The sequence below is a fragment of the Artibeus jamaicensis genome, unplaced genomic scaffold, assembly GCF_021234435.1.
Source record: "Artibeus jamaicensis isolate MK-2021 breed Jamaican fruit bat unplaced genomic scaffold, CSHL_Jam_final contig_1016, whole genome shotgun sequence".
Taxonomy (NCBI): domain Eukaryota; kingdom Metazoa; phylum Chordata; class Mammalia; order Chiroptera; family Phyllostomidae; genus Artibeus; species Artibeus jamaicensis.
The window spans coordinates 1554776-1567272 of record NW_026521195.1 but is presented as its reverse complement, the minus strand read 5'-3'; positions in this window follow the sequence as shown (position 1 = coordinate 1567272).

Below are 12497 nucleotides of genomic sequence, written 5' to 3'. Positions count from 1 at the left end.
TCTGGTGGGTCCTACCTTCTGCTAACTTGCCCATTCTCAAGGGAAACCAGATCCAGCCTAGTCAGGAATCTTACGTTTTTATTGCAGTATATTTGACATACAGTGTACATTTAAGGTGTGCAATGTAATTAGATACATTTACATATTGTAGTATCACCATCATCACAGTGATACTTAGCGCCTTTATCGGGTCCCATGAGTATTACTTATTTTTGATGGTTGGAATAAATATGCTCTAGTTTCTTAACAAGTTTGATGCCTATAACATGATATTGTTGTCGACATTCACTGTATTGTACATCAGGTCTCTAGGACTTGTTGACTGCTCATTGCAAATTTGAGAACACTACAACTTTATTTATGTATTTACAAATACACCTCTGAGCCCCACATGTTGAAAACACACCGCTTGCTCTGTCCCCCTGTCTCAGTGAGGGCAGAAAACAGCCTGCTCTCTCCAAACACGGAGTCCTGCCTTTCTGTCACCCGCAGTCAATGGAGTTACATGTTGGCATTTTTCTGCAATTGCCCCATATGTCTGGCTCCCCACCGTCTCGGCCCATTCTTTCTCTGCAACCTTCTTTCTGCGTCGGCTCCTCCAGAACATTCTCTCAGCTTATTCCCCAGTCTGTCCTCATCCTCACAGCTCACCCATCATCAGCCCCTTTCAAACAAGGAGCATGTCTAAAATAGTGTGACTCAATAAACACGCAATAAGAACCACACAGTTAATGCTTGTAATTCTCTAGTATCCACATGAAAAGAGAATGAGGAGAAATGAGTTTCAATAATATGTATAACTGAACCCAGTATATTCAAACATCATTATTTTAATGGGTGATACCAGCCACACACAGTTCAAGTGCTGAACAGCGAGAGGGGCCAGTGGCTGCAGCAGGGGACAGGGAAAAACCAGCACACTGAGCTCTCGCTGTGTGGGGAGGACTCTCCTTCCGCTTCCCACAAGGGCCGTCCTCTCTGCTTCACAATGAGAGACCTTCCCAGCGTGACACCACTCGTAAACCAAAGAGCTAGACTTCTAATTTAGATCTCTCTCACCCCAAAGGGCATGGTCTTTCCTGTCACCAAACATCTAATTTCTAAAGGACAGGCCCACCACCCCAGTCCCTGGCCAGCTGCTTCAAAAAAGCAGCAGCCCTCGAGAACCTTCTCCATCCAAACACAAAGTCAGGCACATGGCAACATATTAATCAAGTCCTCCAATCTCTGTCCTCTTGATATGTAGAGAAGGAAGGGGGAGATGGGGAGAGAGAGCGGGGTAGAGGATGGAAGGGGAGGGAAGAACCTAACCTCTATGAACTTGCACTAGCCAAGTTCTTAAGCACTCCCAAAGCTGCTCAACAAGTTGGCAATTTCACGTGGACACTGGCTCACGTCTTGAAGTGTTTAATATCCTTAACATCTGGGTCATGTGGCTTATTTTTCTCCTATTCTACTAAAACATTTTGGAGGTCATCTTTTTATACCATATCAAGTGGGTCATTCCTCAACCTCAGGCTTATGGGGGGACCCGTTCCTCTTGAGGACAAATGTCATAGTTTTTTTCACCTCCTCAAGAATGAGCACAGTGCCTTGGAAATCAAAGGTGCTCAGGTAAACATTTTGGTAAGTTACTATTCATGCAAAGTCCTTTCTGTCTCTACTCAGAGATGCTACACTTGAGCTGGTTGAGCTGGTTGCTTGAGCTGGCACTAGGCCAGTTATAGGCACATCAGAAAAGAACTTCAAAAAAAGTGTCCCTGTGTTCCCTCACATTTCAGTAGAAGATATCCATTAACCTACCTTGCTCTCTAAATATATATTAATTTAGAAAACTCTCTAAATGAGGATTCATTGATGGTTTGTCTAAACTGGCAATCATGTCTAGTTTTAAATGTTGCTATTGCATCTATGGCTACAAGACAAATGAGATTTAGGTAGAAAAAAGGAAAATTATTAAGTTCCTAAAGCACAATTTTTTCCTTAAAATTGTCTTATAGCTCTCAAAAATTTGAATTAAAATAAAAATATTCTCAAACAGTCTTTGCCTGAGCTGAGGATGATGACTTGTCTTATTTTCCAGTGCAGGGAGCCCCGTGTTCTCAGTGAACAAAGAGATTTCGACCTTTTCCTTCATGAGAAAAATGCTCGATCACCTGCATATACCTTGCCCTTCTCCCTCTAAACACCACTGCATTTTCATGGGCTCAGTGACTGTCCCAAGTAAGTGTCTCTATTGCTTCCAAGGCCAGCATTCCCCTGAGTCCTTGATCTCATGGTTTGACCCCATCAGCTTCTCTATCCCTTTATCACAAGTTCAATCTTAACTAATACTTCTAATACTTCTTAGTAATTTATTTCCTTCCCAAAGACCTTATGATGTAGTTTTTCAAGAGGTGAGTAACAGCCAGCGGGCTTCTTCTCAACCTTTCTGTGTTTCTGTTCTACTTACCAAATGCGTGTGTTCCCTTACACCCCCAGTGCCTTATCAGAGGGTTTGTCATAAAATTGTGCTCAATGAGTAGCTCTGGAATGAATCAACAAGTAATGGATTGATGACTGAGTGACTGAGTGAATACCAGTCTTATGAGATACTCAACAATGTAGACTTCTGTGCACAAATGCTTTGGGAACTGTCACTATTATACCATCTCAGGACAGTGCACTTTGGCACATTGAAGAAGCAAAGCAGGTGACCCCAAGTCAGTAGGACCCCAATCTGTAAGCTACTGGAGACCTGTTGGGTTGCTGCAGGGTCTCACATGTAGTAAGGGCAGAACCAGTGGGTGTCTGGGCACCGAGCTCTTAGGGAGCCCATGCTGGCCTCCACACTGCTGCTAGGACAGAGGTCGACCCTGTGTCTTCTCCCCCAAAAGTCGCCCTTACCCCCTAGAACCCACAGGAGAAGCTCCAAACCACCTGGAAGCTGGTGTCAAGGCCTCTGGTATCTGCTCTGGCCCAGGTAGGGGGTGTGATTTTCCTGGGCATTCAAGACTCAGTGTCCCCACATTTGCCTTCAGGCTAAAGAGTAACTCAGGGCCCAGAGAGCTGAGCCAGGGAGGTTCACACGTGAAAGGTCTGGGTATAGAGGAATTACTTTGTTTTTACCCATGGAGATAAGCAGTATATGTGAAATGGACATCTATAAAATAGTACACTATATTATACATGGTATATGTGTGTGCATATAAGCATGCATGTATGTATACTACATGTGTGTATCCACACATATAGTGCATATTTTTTAAAAACAGGATCCATGATTGACAGTCTTACAATCCCATGCTTATGCCCACTTCCAAGACTAACCAGTCCTTCTGACATTATCAGGAGATCCTGCAGATGCTACTTTTAAAAGACTCTGAAAACAGGAAAATCTGATTTGACCACGCTGGATTTAACACTTTCCCAGATGAAGCTTTGCTTGATTTTAATCTCAGCAATAAAATGAACAATTCTAGTATTTAGTAGCCAATGAAAGCACTAGCAAAACGTGCTTCAGAAGTTCCAGAAGTGCTAGCACTTCAAACAAAAGGTGAAGCAATATAATAAGGAAATGGGAGGAGAGTCAGGTGGGCCACAAGTGCCTCTCTCTGGGAGACCATGCAAGGGAGGGTCCTAATGTTTAGGACTGAATCTGTAAGTCACATTGAATATAGTGTCATTGTTCTCTGCCGTGGTCTCTGGTTTGGGCTGAAGACAGCATTGTGACTATGTCAGGAGATGAGGACTGAGAGGGTCCTGGGAGGTGGTCTGGGGAAAATTCGGGAAGTACAGAGAGACGGGAGGGGGAGGGAGCGAAGCTCCCAGCTGCCTTTTATTCCGTCTCAGAACACACTAGCTAGTGATTCTAAGGAAATCAAGGTTATAGTGATACAATCAAGGCAAAGATTGTTAAACAATACGATACAACTTTGTAGTTGAAAGCAGCTTAGTATGATGCTGGTTTAAAAAAATAAGGGAGAAAAAAGGTGTTTTTATCTTTAAGATGTACTTTAATTCTTTCGGTTAATTGACCTGAATGACAGGTGTGGACAACTAATGAGCTACGGATGTCCAACAGCGGAAGGCGAGCAAGAAAAACATGGCTTGTTGGTGCTTTTTGAGAAAAGAGAGAAATTTATCTCCCTTCCTTTCTCATAAGCTCTGCTGTCTTTGGGAAATGTCTCTGGCTCCATCTTCAGAGAAGTAGTATGTGTGCACCTTTGAGAGAGATGCCTTTGATCTCTGGAAGACCGGGGGACCACAGGACTCAGCACACTGCCCCTACCTGACGTCCACCAGATTCCTGGATGCCTGAGACAGTGAAAGGCAGACTGGTTGCCTAGCTATGGCTTTCTGAACTTCACTCTTGCAAGTTGAGAACGTATTTACTTCCAGGATGTATGCACAGGTATCTGGAAAGGGATCGTGTAGCAGGAGATATGGCTGGGCTCTGGGCATGTCTCTGGAGTTGAGTGTTTTAGATGGAGAAAGACCAAGGCCACTGTGGTGGGCAGGTGGCAGGTACAGGGTGCCAGGACATCCTTGGATGGTTGTTCATCTGTTTAGAATGCTGTAGCTTGCACCTTCAAGAACCTGCTCCAAATTGGAGTTAGAAAGCTTGATTCTGATGCTCTGACCCATGTCTGGTGCAGAGTCATCAGGGAAGAGCTCAGATGAGCAACTGGAGAGCTGGCTGTCCCTCACATGAGACAGTGGGCTGCCGCCTTCACAGCCCGATGCCCATGGCCAGTACTTCAAGCATCCACAGGAAGCAGGAATTTTCACACAGGGGTGGGGTACTCTTCAAGGTCAAAGAATAAAAGAGAATAGACACCTAGGTTCTTCCACTCCCCCTCCTGAGGCCAGTGTAGATTAAAACACCTCGGCTCACCATTACGAGGATGAGGTGGCTTTCCGTGGGTCCTGGGGTGTGACAGACCAGAAACTTTTTAAAGCAGTCCCATAGTGCTCACTGGACACTCACAGGCAGCCATTAAAGCACCGGACGCCTTCCTACCGACAGTAATCAAAACTGAAATCCAAGAGAGTAACTATTTACATTATTTATGCTTTTTAACAAAAAACTGATTAAAACCACTTAAGTGGGGCCTTCTTTTTCAGAATGTAACTGAGCAAGTTCAGATGAAGCAGGCCATTCATGGAGTTTTTTGATAAGGATCTGAAGAAAGGATGAATCCATGGCTTCTGGATTTGAACCCCTTTGGTCCCCAGCATCCAGCCAGGCAGCGAGGGAGCCTGCTGTTCTGTCTCCTCTCTGCCTTCCTATCTCTCAGCCCCCCGGGACACAAAACAAAACAAACCAAACAAGCAAAAAACATTATTTCCAAGACACTGGTGGGAGCTCTCAGAGGTGAGACAGGGCACTTCCATGAAGTTTGTTTTTTTCAGCGGGGTCATTATTTTTCAAGAATGTAAACAGTGGAAGATGCTAACCATGGAGCATGAAGAAGGAAGAATCGGTCTCAGGATATTAGGTCACTTTTGGCTCCAATTCTTTTTCTTCTTCTAATGCTGCTTAGAGAACACTCCAGCGCTGTTTTAAAGATACCTTCGCATCCACAAAAGGCCGGGTGCGTGCTTGCTGCTCGCTGCTGTGAGAAAATTTCAAATTCTGGCAAACTGCTGCTTTCATCCGGCTCTTGCACAAAGAAGCTATTTTGAAATCCTCATTGCATCTTGGGGAGAATAAGACACACCCCAAGTTTTTAGAAAATAAAGTTATCTTACTGCCTAGCCTTGCGTGTGCCCAGTTAGTACCGGCAGAGGAGCAGGCCCTCGCCCACAGACTGTGCTGAACGTAGCACCCATGCCCCAGAGATCTTATGGGGATTGAACCATACCCCCTGCCTGGACTCTCACACCATGCCCTCAGAGGTTAGAGGTCCTCCTTTCTCCAGAGCCCCCCACAGGCCTGCCTCCTACTGAGGGAGACCCTGTGGGGGTCCCAGAGCAGCCGAACGCAGGCCTGGCTGCCTGCTGCTTGGAAAACTAGTGCTCGAGAGGCAGGTGCTGATGGAAAGGAAAGTGGTTTATTTGCAGGTGCTGGCTTCCTGGAAGATGGGGGACTCTTTTCATAAAGCCTATCTCCTCGGGAAAAGGGGGGACTCACATGTCAGAGCCCACCTTCTGGAAGATGGGGAACTCATGTCACAAAGCCCGTCTCCCCCTCTCAGTGGAGGCAGCGGTTTTAAAAGGAGGGAGAGGGGACAGGACAGAGAGATCAGAGGAGGGAGTTGCAACGTTCTCTACGTGCCCACGAGCACCATGCATTCCAATAAGGCAGGTGACGGTGAGGTGTGCGTCATCCTGGTGTAGTCACCTGGCTCCACGTCATCCCGGCTCCATGGCTGGAGGTCAGCGAATCTCCCGGAGCTGGGAGGCCTGAAGATCAGAGTCTGTGTCTTCTGAAGTTAGTTCCTGGGATTCTTGGGCAAACATGCTGTTCATCCACCAGCTACATATTAGAGTCAGCACGTACAGAAACAGCATCAAAAGATTGGTGGGGTGGGTCCCAATCCCCACAGTCCCAATCGCCCACACTTACAAATCCTCCATGGTTATAACTCCCCATGGATCCAATCCCCACAAATTCAATCCCCAGGGTTCCAATCCCCCACTATTCCAGTGGCTCCTGAGAAAGGACCCTCTTGCACCCTTCTCTCTGTGCCTGAACAGTACTTGCCCTGCATCTAATGCTTTTGATCCACTCAAGCTTCTCCATTTGGAAAAAGAATATAAAACTTTCTTTAATTAGAAACTCAGTCTTTGCTTGAGTGGATGTATGATCATTTCCACAGAGGAGGTGGGGACCCAGACTCCCTTCAGAGCCCAGCCTGCCAGTCCCTGTCCCCCCCACCCCCACACCCCACCCTGCCAGCCACCCTTGGAGGGCTGAGTCCTGTCTGCTACTTCAAAGGACCTTGAGAGTCGCTGAAATGCAGAGAAGAAATGACTTAGCACCACGGTTATCACCTGAACTCCCACCCACTGGGGTCCAGTTCCCTGCAAGCATTCTCCATGGTATTTGCTTGCCATTGAGCCCATTCCTCTCTCCCTAACAGTTCACCAGGCACACAGGTGAGAGGACTGGGCCCAGGTGTGCCTTTCAGGAGCCTGGTGTTCGATGGCCAGAGGTGCAATGTGAGCCTGGAGCATTGCTTTTTAGTGAGTCAATGGGCAGTTGTTCCTTAGAAAAATCAATGGGATTTGTGCCGTTGTTCCTGGGAACAGATCTAATTTGAAGCAAAAATAGAGGTGCATTCCTGTGTGACTGGGGGAAGAATACAGTGTTTTCTCTGGTGCCTCAACCTTTGGTGGTCCGGAGACCTTCCTGCTCAGGAAGTGGATGCAGCTTGCCTCCTAGTGGTGTGACTCACAGTTTTTAGACCCCTTCTCTGATCCATGTCAGGGTGGGATTTTTTATTTATGTTTCGCAGATACATTTTTTTATGAAACTTGTTTCCTGAGCACAGAAACATCAAGTGTGGAGGCGTGAAAAGTCTTCTGAAGTAAAATGGCAAAGGCAACCATGAATCACAGCCACCTTCAATGCCTGTGGTCCTTCATCACGGCACTCAGAACACATTTTTCTTCATAGGAGACACTTGAGCTTGTCTCTGGAGGCATTGTGTTCGCACCAGGTGCTATTGGCTTCTCCCCGTGGACAATGACTTCAGCTCAGGTCAGTCCGTGCTGCACAGAGTATTTGTGTAAAAGAATGGGAGCCCCTAAAATCCGATGTGTCTTCAGAAAGATCAGTTAGGACAGGCAGTCTCCTCCACACTGGTCAAAATCTATTCCCTGGGCCATACTCAGGGCCCCCACCCATGGGAGAAGCTGCGTGGCCCCAGGCCCTGGGCCCTCTTCCCTGCACATGACCCCTTCCTCCTGTTCAGAAAGGTTCCCTGTGGATAAGCAAGTCCTCATTCCTGCATCCACCCCCAGGGCCTTGGTCTCTTCGCAGGCAGCCTCTTTCTTCCATTTATGTTGATGCCATTTCCATCCTTCCACAGGTAAAGACTGAGCCTTGCCAGATTCACTGTCACCGGGCCCACCTGTTCCTCCTTCTACTCATCGTAACCCTCTGTGTCCCCTGCGCTTTCTGTTGCTTGTCCTTGTTCAAAGCGCTCTGCCTCTTCTCATCCTGCAGTTCAGCTGCTATAGAATTCATGTGCACTCCCCATAAAGGATGTGTTTCTATTGGCGAAGCCTGCCAGGTGACAGGCAGTAAGACCCCATTCCGGACCAGCCTGTGCAGACCTTGCGCTGTGCTGAGTGGGCACCGTGCTGAAGTTGGCAGAGCTTTGGGAACATTCACGTGGGAACCTTACGTGGGCTCAACCCAAAGCCATTACAGCCCAGGCAAAGGTGCTTTAATGGGCATTTAACCTCTCAGCTAAGTGCCGGCATCCATGAAATGTAGAAAAATGCCCATATTGTACTGATATAGAGTGTTTTTTGTGATTCATACAGTCCACACACTTCAGGGACGTTTACCTACGCAGTTCCATCTATGCACACCAGACACATCAGCCCTCAGTGCTTTGGATGTTATTCCATGTCTTAGTGGGGAGGGATGCAAATGAGTGAAAATGTATACCACGCCTAAAACAAATCTGACACTGAGCCTGGTCTCCACACTGAAGGTTGAAATAATATTGCTGTGAAATTCCCTGCTACCTTTGAAAAATCACTGGTTGGCACAGCACAGCATCCCAAAGAACTGGGCTTGAGGCCTACAGTCGTGTGGGTCCCAGCTTCCGGCGTGCATGCTGTCACCTGTACAGGAGGCAGGTGCGCACTGACTGAGGACGGGGAGGGGCCGTGTATCCTGAAAGACGTCTGCAAGCCTTTTCTTAGTCTACTATTCATTCAGGTAATAACCTGTTACTCTTTCTACAACAGGACCAACTGAGTCATTGTAAGTGAACTTCTCTAATGTTTCATTCTGTGCCCAGAGAAGGAACACCACAGCCGACAATGTGGGAAGCCAAACAGTAATGAAGGATGCAGCGAAAACCTCCCCGGTGTGCCAGTGCAGATGCCTTGACCTGGAGTATTTCCACGGTGTTTCTGGGAGAACGCATGCTGTCTGGTGGTCACCAGGGACCCCTCGAGGCAATCCAGCCCCTACTCTGTCTTGAAGTTGTTTTCCCAGCTGAGATTTGAAGCTGGTTTGGTTGAATGAACTTTAAAAACACTGCTGCTACCAGAGAAAAGTATTAAAAGTAAATATACATACAGCATATCACCATAGTATATACAGTTCACATATCACAATTTATACTTGAAAACAAAAATGTTTGGAGGCCTTCCCAGCATGGCTAAGAAAAGGCGGACAATAAAGCACATTGTGTAATAGCCGGCCTGATGTTATAAAGAAGATATTTTTCTCATAATGATTTTCTGACAAAATTAACTAATGCCCAGACCAGTGCATTAAGAAATAATAATATTCTCACCATGATACTTGCTGACTAGGATAAGACTTTCTATGTGGCTTTGCCTATGAGCAGATAATTCAATGGCTGGAAGACGTGGGAGGTTACACTTTCATTTTATAATAATTAAAATCATTTTTTACTTTACACAAAGAATCAATGGCATTTCTTATTAAATTTCATCTTGCAAGAAAAAGAGGGAGAAAAATCCTTTTATTCCTAGACCCCAGCACAATATGCTTCAAATGTCCCTTGGTGTTCTCAATGCCCCATGGTCAACGTGGAAAGACGAGCAGTGCTGAGCACCGGTCCCCCACTGGGGTCTGCACAGCTGGTGACGGCAGAAACCAGCAGGCAGGACTTCAGCGTGTGTATCTGGCCACACCCAGGGCTGGGCGACAGACACATCAAATCAGTCCAAAGTCAGAAAAACTGAACATTTAATTTTGTATCCAAGTCCTTGAGGGAAACCTCATTGAATGATGCTAAGTGCCATCCACTTTTTATTATATGTGTGGCCACAGTGTCCACAGTAGTCACATTGTGATTTCACACGTGAGTACAACCGGGCTCTCGGGGGTTGGACCCCCCATTTGTGTGGCCATGGGGCCAACGGTGACCCACAGTGTCTCTGCCCCCTGGGTGTCTGTCCAGTTGGCCAGCGTTGCCTCCCCAGTTCTGGGTGAGAATTCACACCCAGAACCTAAAAGGGAAGAACAGGTTTCAAAGGCAGAACCAAGCATGAGGTACGTGCTAGAAACCAAGTCATAGGAAACATGCAAGAAAGGCCTGGGTCCTTTGCTGCAAAGGAGGCTGAGATGTTTGCTCCAGGTCCCCCTGAACTTCTGGTCCCTAGTCCAGGCATCTGTTGCCCCCCCTGTGGAGTGACCAGGGCATGTGACTCAAGCATCAGACCTTAACAGCCCAACAGGGACCAACCAGTGCAGTCACTTTCTACTGAGCATCTCCCCGGGGGCTGGCACTTCTCCACACTAATCAGTGCGGAAACCGGCTTCACGCTTGGCAAGTCCTTCATCTTCCGGTGTGGGGAAGTCGTGCCTTCTCTGAAGTCTGCAGCAATTACCAGCCGATCGGGCGTGACTCTGTGCTAGAACTAGGTGCGCTTTCACATATAAAAATCCATTCCCGAATTCTTTTAGCAGACCCCCCACTAGAGGACTCTGCTCAAACGTTAAAAGACAGGAGATTAAAACGAGGGCTGCTTTGAGGTTAGGAGGGCCGCCGTGAACAGCGAGGTAAGAGTGTTCCCGGCTCAGGTCCCTGGAGAGGAGAACCTTTTACATTATTTCTTTCTAAACTAAAAATAAGGCTTCCTTTTTTCTCCTTTTCCTGCAAAGAAATAAATATTCATCAGAGAGGCATGATAAAGCACAGAGGATCCGACAGAATGACAGAGACCCACGTGGGCACGACTCACTCCGAGCAGCCGTGCTTCACTCCTGTGGGTCTCTGTTTCTGAAGGGTGTGCGTGTGTCTCCACGCATATGTGTTCAAGAGAAAGATAAGGAAGAACAGACTCTACCTCTGGTGAGAGGGCTGGAGTAGAAATATAGTCAGGAGAAATTCTCGGCTGCGGGGGTAGCTGACCAACTTCTGAGCCGTGGTGGCCAGTATTAAGCTGTGTGGTGTCGGCTGCCTTTGACCTGACGTCCCCAACCACCTCCACCCCCCCTACCTTCAGCAAAATCTTCTCCGTGCGATGGTTCTCTTAGCGGCCATTTGGCTCGGAAGAAAAGGGAAGAGGCACTGCAATCAAGTTTTTAGTTGAATTGAACTGGAGAGAATTCAATACTCAGAGGAGCCAAGCTGCAGAGCGGAGATGGAAAATTCCATGTGAAAATTAAATCTGCAGGCCCTCAAAGAGGCCCTCCTGGGGCAGGAGAGAGCTGAGGCCCCTCGTGCGATGGCAGCAGTATCTCCAGACAGAGTTCTGAAAGCACGGGGTGGGGGTGCTCCAGAGTGACCTAGAATCTGGGGACACAAGAGTGACTGAGAAATCTTCTCTGGTCTTGAGATGATGAGGATGGCACCCCATTTCATAAAACACAGTCCAGCCACCAAAAATAACTCAAAGTACTTGAAATGTCCATATAGTCTTTCACAGCAATGCCCACGAGGGTGTGAATCTGGGCTGCGGCCCTGGGGGAGGTCCTGTGCCCCCTGAACTGGACTCTCTCCATGAAATGGCTGGCAGAGCACACTCACACTGCGGCTGGAAGTGCCCACAAAGCCAGGCACACGCCCAGCACCTGCTTAGAAACTCAACCATCCTCTCTTCTCATCCCTCCCTTCACCTGCACCTGTGCTGGGCTCTGCTAGTACCACCCGCCAGCTCTCAGCAATGTCCCCCAAATCACCATTTCCCACATCAGAGTTTTCTCGTGAGAACACCGTAGGTCTATATCTCACCTTCCTTGGATCAGATGCTCAGTGCCTTACAAGGTGGTGATACCAGAACGTAAGGTTAGTTGGCAGGAATATGCCAGTGAGAGAGGGGCAAGCAGAATGCTGGGCCTCCTCAGCCACCACCTGGACGCTGATTCTGTCCCCTTTCAGATGCCACACTCTGGGAATATCTGGACAAGCTGGGAGATGGTCCGGGAGATAAAACAGGAAGAGGGAGCTCTGGGCTGCGCCACGTGCGAAACACCTGCAGGGGCTGTGCTGAGAACCACCAGGGAGAGGAGATTCAGGACACAACATGGCCACCTCCTCAAAGACCACAGCTGGGACTGGTTTCCCCTGCTCGACATTCAGTGATCGTCCATCAGGACAAGCATCGGCATTCGGGAAGAGTGTGTTAGCGATGCACACAATGGCGTCCGTAAGTGCTTCCTTCACTGGGCCCCAGACCAGTGCAGCTACAGTCTCTGTCACCCAAAGTCCAGGTTGTGACCTGCCAGGGAGAAATGGGACTGAAGGGTGGCTAAACTTGGGATGCCCAGAAGCCCCCGGGATTGATGCCACTGTGCCTGTGGCACAAAGGAAGCTGTGCCGCCACCTGGCCCTGTCGGGAATGTCCTGACCCAA